Source organism: Scyliorhinus canicula, chromosome 17, assembly GCF_902713615.1.
Source record: "Scyliorhinus canicula chromosome 17, sScyCan1.1, whole genome shotgun sequence".
Classification (NCBI taxonomy): Eukaryota; Metazoa; Chordata; class Chondrichthyes; order Carcharhiniformes; family Scyliorhinidae; genus Scyliorhinus; species Scyliorhinus canicula.
The window spans coordinates 120,632,229-120,640,070 of NC_052162.1; the positions used below are offsets into that span (position 1 = coordinate 120,632,229).

General features: G+C 45.8%; 1 protein-coding gene across 1 annotated transcript in view; it reads right to left on the reverse strand.

Moving 5' to 3' along the window:
- Window positions 1-7,842, reverse strand: part of LOC119951774 (zinc finger protein 229-like) — a 711,453-nt gene that overhangs the window by 121,002 nt on the left and 582,609 nt on the right. The gene's annotated exons all lie outside the window — the stretch shown is intronic.

The window sequence follows — 7,842 nt, forward strand, 5'->3', positions numbered from 1 at the left end:
CAGGGAGGTGGGTTTTGGGCACATGGGGCTGGGTTACTGAGGAGGGGGTGGGGAGGAGAGGGGGCTCTGGCAGGGGTCGCCACACGAGGAAACGTAGGTTGGCTGGTGAACGGGAGTGTGGTGGGGAGGGGCTGTGGTCATTGGAGCCTGGTCGAACAGGTTTCAATGGACCCGGGAGGTGTGTGAATGGTAGGGGGAGGGAATCAATACTGGGTGAGGTGTTTGCTACAGGAAGTGGATGGGGGGGGGGGGGGGTTCTGGGAGGGGTAAGGGGATTGATGGTAACCAAAGGAGGGTGAGGGGGAGAGTCTGGCCAGATGGGCACGGCCTGGGGTAATCATAAAATTTACAGTGCAAAAGTAGGCCATTTGCCCATTGAGTCTGCACCGGCCTTTGTAAAGAGCATCCTACCTAAGCCCACACCTCCACCCTTTCCCAGTAACCCCACGTAACCTTATTTTTTGGACATTAAAGACAATTTAGCGTAGCCTATCCACCTAACATGATGTGGAGATGCCGGCGTTTGACTGGGGTGAGCACAATAAGAAGTCTTACAACAGCAGGTTAAAGTCCAACATGTTTGCTTCAAACACTAGCTTTCGGAGCATGCTCCTTTCACCTGAGGAAGGAGCAGCGCTCCGAAAGGTAGTGTTTGAAACAAACATGTTGGACTTTAACCTGGTGTTGTAAGACTTCTTACTGTATCCACCTAACAGGCACATCTTTGGACTGTGGGAGGAAACCGGAGCACCTGGAGGAAACCCACGCAGACACGGGGAGAACGTGTAGACTTCGCACAGACAGTGACCCAAGCCTGGAATCTTTTTTAAAATTATTTTTTAATTATTGAGAATGTTTTACAAAGTATATAACAACAAACAGTAACACGCAACAATAAAACAACATAATAAGCATAGCACCCCCAAGACCGTAGCAACGCATAAGCCTGGAATCTTTTGTCCTCTCTGGGGACTGCCATTAGCACTCTTTCCCCTTGGTTTCTGTGGCCATTAGCACCCAGTTTCCCAGGGTTTCTGTGGATATGAATCATTTTCATTGTCACTCCACAGTATAAATACTTCCCATTTTCTCTGTCTGTTAGCTATGACAAAGAGTCATCGGACTCGAAACGTTAGCTCTTTTCTCTCCATGCAGATGCTGCCAGACTTGCTTAGATTTTCCAGTATTTTCTCTTTCGTTTTAGATTCCAGCACCTGCAGTAATTTGCTTTCATTCAATGAGATCATTGGCCGATCTACATAAGCATCATTTTCCCACACTATGCCCCACATCCGTTGAGATCTTTAATATCTAGAAACCTATCAATTTATATCTACAAATCCTTAATGACTGAGGCTCCACACTCTTTCGGGGTAGAAAATTCTTAATTTTGCTGCATAGACCCCATAACCCTCGACTCTCTTATCAATCAGAAATTGGTAGAACTCATCCTTGAAATATTAAATTCCACTGATCCCCGTAGAAGAGAAATCCAGGGACAAACAACCCTCAGAGGAAAGTTGGAAAGATATAATGTAGCTACAGTACAATATATGTTTTTTAAAAATTAAATTCAGAGGACCCGATCAATTTTTTTTCCAATCAAGGGGCAATCCAGGATGGCCAATTCACCTATCCTGCACATCTTTCTGGGTTTATGGGGGGGGGGGGGGGGGGGGGGGGGGTGAGACCCGCACAGACACGGGAGAATGTGCAAACTCCACACGGAATGTGACCCACGGCTGGGACGGAACCTGGGTCCCCAATGCCGTAAGGCAGCAGTGCTAATCACTGCGCCACCGTGCTGCCCTCTACAGTATATTACACAACTAGAAATAATATTAAATGAACTTTATTATAGAACCATCAATATATCTAATCTATATCACATAACACTAGACATATCTTTGTCCGATATTAATTTACTGTCCCTTAAATGTCAGCCATTTCCTGGGGAAAGCAGCCCAGGGGTGGGGAGTGGGGTTGGGGGGTGGGGAGTGGGGAGTGGGGTGGGGGGTGTGGGTGGGGGGGGGGGGGGGGGTGTTGGGTTACGGGTATAGGGTGGATACGTGGGTTTGAGTAGGGTGATCATTGCTCGGCCCAGATCGAGGGCCGAAGGGCCTGTTCTATGTTTCAGTCTGTGAAACTCAATTTTCATTCACACAAAGCCCGCGCGCTGATTGGCTGGAGGATCAGGGTCCTTCCGGTCCTCCAATTCGTCCCATTGGTCAACACCTCAGCAGGAAGGTCAGGTTGTTGACTCCTCTCCGCACATGCTCAGTTCCCCCACTCCCTTGGACATGCGCAGTCCCGGGCCACCGACCCATGTGGCGGAGAGAGCCGTTTCTCCAGTCCGGGGAATTGTGGGAGCCGGGGCCGCCATTACTCATCTGGAGCCCAGTCTCCAAACTCCTGAGACTGGGATGAAAAGTGGGGGTACGGGAAAATCACTGGATTCGACTGTGACGTCTCCCTTTGCAGAACAGTTTGTTAACTTCAGGTGTAAAAATTTAGACATCTGGGTGACATATTGGGGCGGGAATAGGTGAGAGTGAAACTGAACCCGAGAGCCAGCACCTTCAGGGAAGGAGAATTGAGGGAAAAACAGGAGGAGGATAGTGTGTTACAACCAGTAGGGAGGAGGTAGAGATTGGAGACACAGATTTATTGTTTGAGACAAAGAGTGATTCTGCTGTTGTTGCTCTCCCAAACCTTATTGATGCTGAAGGTTGGGGATTATTTTTGCTGATGTTAGAGACTCCTGTAACTAAAATGGAGTTTAAAATTCTGGATTCAGGTCAAATGAACCACATTTGAATTGCATACCCTGTGTCCTGTCCTTCCTGTAGTTCAGTTGTGTCTGCTGATTGCTGGGTGATCAGTGTCTCTTTAAGAACTGCTGTTTGTGATCTCTCCACATTCATTCAGGGACTCTCAGCTGAAATTATTTTAGAATAAAACAGTTCACTTTCAGAATCGCATCCAAACAGATCCATTGGTGTGAAATTAACAATACCAAGTCGGAAATGTTCCACTGATTGAAATGACATAGAATGGACATCAAATAAACATGCCATAAGGTCCACCTGGTCTGTGATGGTTTTAATGCTCCACATATGTTTCCTCCCAGTCTTCTTCACCTTCACTGTCAGTCAGAGCTCAGTGGATAACACTCATGCCTCTGAGTTCCAAAGGATATAGATTTAAGGTGAATGGTGGAAGATATAGGGGGATGTCAGAGGTAGGTTCTTTACCCAGAGAGTAGGGGGGCATGGAATGCACTGCCTGTGGAAGTAGTTGAGTTGGAAACATTAGGGACCTTCAAGCGGCTATTGGATAGATACATGGATTACAGTAGATTGAGAGGGTGCAGATTAATTTGTTCTTAATCAAGGACAAAAGTTTGGCACAACATCTAAGGCCTAAGGGCCTGTTCTGTGCTGTATTTTTCTATGTTCTGGGTTCATTTCTCAATCAGGACTTGAGAACAAAACCCACGGCTGCCATCTAGTGCAGTGCTGAGGGAGTGCTGCTCTTTTCGAGGTACCATCTTTCAAATGATGTGTGAAACTGTGGTCCCATTTTCCTCCTTTGGTGAATATAAAATATCCCACATCATTCTTTTTGAAGAGCAGGAGAGTTAAGTAGGGTAAAATTAACCTGTCTCACGACGGTCTAAACCCAGCTCATGTTCGCTATTTGTGGGTCAATATATATCCTTCAATCAACATAACTAAAACAGAACATTATTATCCTCTTGCTGTTTATGGGATTTTGTTAACTGTCAATAGGTTGTAGGAAGACTACACACAGATACAGACAGGTTAAGTGAGTGGGTAACAATTTGCAGACGGAATATAATGTTGGGAAATTTGAATGTGTTCACTTTGGCAAGAAGAATAGAGAAACACAATTCTATTTAAATGGAGAGCGATTTCATTACTCAGTGTTACAGAGGGATCTGGGTGTCCTGGTGCAGGAATCACAAAATGTTAATATGAACGTACATTAAGTGATTAAGAAAACAACTGAAACATTCGTGTTTCCCACAAGGGGAACGAAAGTTACAGCTGTGCAGTGCCTTGGTGAGACCACATCTGGAATATTGTGCACTATTTCTTCACTTTGTTTAAAACACAAAAATTGAATTGTGTTAACAGCAGTTCAGAGAAGGATCACTCGACTCATTCTCAGGATGAAGGGCTTCTCTTGTGCAGAAAGGTGGAACATGTTACGTCCTTAGCCACAGGAGTTCAGAGGAAGAAGAGGTAATACAGGGGCTGGTTTAGCACAGTGGGCTAAACAGCTGGCTTGTAATGCAGACAATGCCAGCAGTGTGGGTTCAATTCCTGTACCGGCCTCCCCAAACAGGGGCCGGAATTTGGCGACTAGGGGCTTTTCACAGTAACTTAATGAAGCCTATTTGTGACAATAAGCGATTATTAGGGGCAGCAGGGTAGCATGGTGGTTAGCATAAATGCTTCACAGCTCCAGGGTCCCAGGTTCGATTCCCGGCTGGGTCACTGTCTGTGTGGAGTCTGCACGTCCTCCCCCTGTGTGCGTGGGTTTCCTCCGGGTGCTCCGGTTTCCTCCCACAGTCCAAAGATGTGCGGGTTAGGTGGATTGGCCATGCTAAATTGCCCGTAGTGTCCTAATAAAAGTAAGGTTAAGGGGGGGATTGTTGGGTTACAGGTATAGGGTGGATACGTGGGTTTGAGTAGGGTGATCATGGCTCGGCACAACATTGAGGGCCGAAGGGCCTGTTCTGTGCTGTACTGTTCTATGTTCTAATATTATAGAAACATTTACAATCCTAAGGTGATTCAACAGGGTGGAAATTAGGTGGATGTTTCCAAATATGAGAGAGACTAGAACCAGGGGACATAGTTTACTGATATGAGATCCACCATTCAGGAGGTGATTGAGGAGAATGTATTTCTCACAGAGGGTGTTTAGTCTGTGGAATTCTCTTCATCAGAGAACAGTGGGGCTGGGTCATTGAATATATTCAGGGCAGAGTTAGACAGATTATTGACAAAGGAGTCAAGGGTTATGGGGGTGAGACAGGAAAGTGGAGTTGAGATCTCAGCCAGATTAGCAATGATCTTATAGAATTGGGCAGCTGGTTCAAAGAGCTGAATGGCATACTCCTGTTCCTATGTTCCTATCTTGTTTTGCCTAAATTTGCTGCCACGTTTCCTACACAACAGCGACTACACTTCAGAAAGTACATCATTGGCTGGAAAGTGCATCGAGAACTCCAGTGGCCCTGAAAGCTGTTATCCAAGTCCAAAGCTACGTTAGAGTATCTGACACTTAAAGGGAGATGCTATTGAAGATATTTCATCACCGAGCTTATGTACAGTACAAATTATTAATTACACAAATGTGTTAATGAGGTGAAGTCTAACAGCCAATTATGATAAAGTGGCTGACTCCAACTATTCTCCATGGAATCACCACTCTTTTTAGTGACTACAATGTACTGACATCACCAAACCTATACACGTAGAGCTTCCATACTCATCGATCCCCAAACAGGCTGAATGTGCCCTACACCCAAAGTGGGGAGTCACAGGAGCAGGGGACAGAGGAGCCCAAGAGAAACCATTTGGGTCCAGAACATTGTAAATATCCTTTCAGTCTGGCTGTCTTTGAGCCTCACTTTCTGCTTTTTATAACCATGTGTGGTTTCATTAATAAACTTTTATCAGGAAAAATATTTGATTTGTATTGACTTTTCTTGATAAGGATAGAGGGTAAGAGGGGTTGACAGGCTCTTTAACAAAAAGTGAGTCCCTCTAAGGCAATGTTTTTCAAACGGTTTTACTTAGTACCCATTTTTGCCAACTGGTCGATCTTCGCGACCCACATCGGCCGAAATTTGGAATCCACGTTGGCCGATCTTTGCGAGCCACGTCGGCTGACCTATGTTACTCTCAATGGCCGACCTTTGCGGCCCAGCATTTTCACTGACCTTTAATGTGACAAGTGAGCCTGCTTGATCCTCACGATCTCACTTGCTTTGTTATTCAATGTTTCATTCCTGATAATGACTTCAGCAGGTTATTTAAGATCTCACTGCATCCACTGAAAAAAATGAAGACATTTATCCTCAAATTCGCCATGTTTCATCATCAAATGTCTTTGAAGTTTTGAGGGTTTTAAACTTTCATTTCCCAGTGCTTCCCTGCATATAGCACACTTTGAATCCTGATTTGCTGTGGGACAATAAATAACACATACCTCAAGTAATCATCTTTATGTTGCTTTGTTCCTGTTCACAGCTTCTTCTTCATGGGATGTTCACCAGAGGCCCTGGAGCTCAAAATGGAGGAATCACTCTCGTGCGCCCAGAGTACGTGATGTCAGTGTGGCCTGCTGTCTGCCACCATGCGAGACAGAAGACTCCAGCCATTTAAAACAAAATTCTGCTCCTGGGTCAGCGCACTGACATCAGGAGGCCACGTTCTACCCCGCTGGGCTCCGGGCCTGCACACTGCTGAAGGGGCACCTACGCAGGGAACAGCCGGCATTCTAAAAACCGGTTGCACCGTTAAGCACCAATTCCCTTGATCCGGAACGCCACGGCACGACCCTCCCGATACCCGCCCAGGACCCACCCACGGGTCGTGCCGCTGGATTTGAAAATGACTGCTCCAAGGTAATTGGCAAAAGAGCCAGTGGATAGATGAAATTTTATTTTTTGACACAGCGAGCTGTTCTGATCTGCCTGAAAGCTGATTCAATAGTATCTTCCCAAAGGGTAAACACTTCAAAGAATTTTCAGGGCTGTGGGGAAAGAGCAGAGCAGTTGGATGAATCAGTGAGTCCTTCCAAAGAGATAGCAGGGGCATGATGGGCCAAATGTTCTCTTCCCGCACCAAATGAATCTGAGCCTCGGATAGAACGGGAATAGAACAGGGCAATCATTTAGAACATAGAACAGTACAGCACAGAACAGGCCCTTCGGCCCTCAATGTTGTGCCGAGCCATGATCACCCTACTCAAACCCACGTATCCACCCTATACCCGTAACCCAACAACCCCCCCTTAACCTTACTTTTATTAGGACACTATGGGCAATTTATCATGGCCAATCCACCTAACCCGCACATCTTTGGACTGTGGGAGGAAACCGGAGCACCCGGAGGAAACCCACGCACACAGGGGGAGGACGTGCAGACTCCACACAGACAGTGACCCAGCTGGGAATCGAACCTGGGACCCTGGAGCTGTGAAGCATTTATGCTAACCACCATGCTCTTCCACTAGATATTCCACACCCAACTTCTGATGTTGAGCTTCAAACTCCACCTCCTCTGTGGTAACCCAAGCAAAGTGTGTGGGAGCTCAGTCATTGAGTGTGTTTAAAGCAGACACTGACAGATTTCGAAATCCCAATAACACAAAGGGAGATGGGGATAGTGTGGGGAAAAGGCATTGAAGTGGATGATCAGCCATGATCGTATTGAATGGTGGAGCAGGCTCGATGGGCTGAATGGCCAATTCCTGCTCCTATGTTCCAATGGTAGAAAGATAGGTCGGAAAGTAAATTGTGAAGAGGACATAATGAGGTTACAAAGGGATATAGATAGGTTACATGAGTGGGAAAAGATCTGTAAAATCTAGTATTATGTGGGAAAATGTGACATTGTCCATTTTGGAACAAAGAATAAAAAGCTTATTATCGAAATGGTGAGAGATTGCAGAGCTCTGAGATTCAGAGGGATCTGGGTGTCCAAGAGCATGAATCACAAAAGGCGAGTATACAGGTACAGCAAGTAATTAGGAAAGCTAATAGAATGTTATTGTTTATTGTGAGGGGAATTGAATACAAAA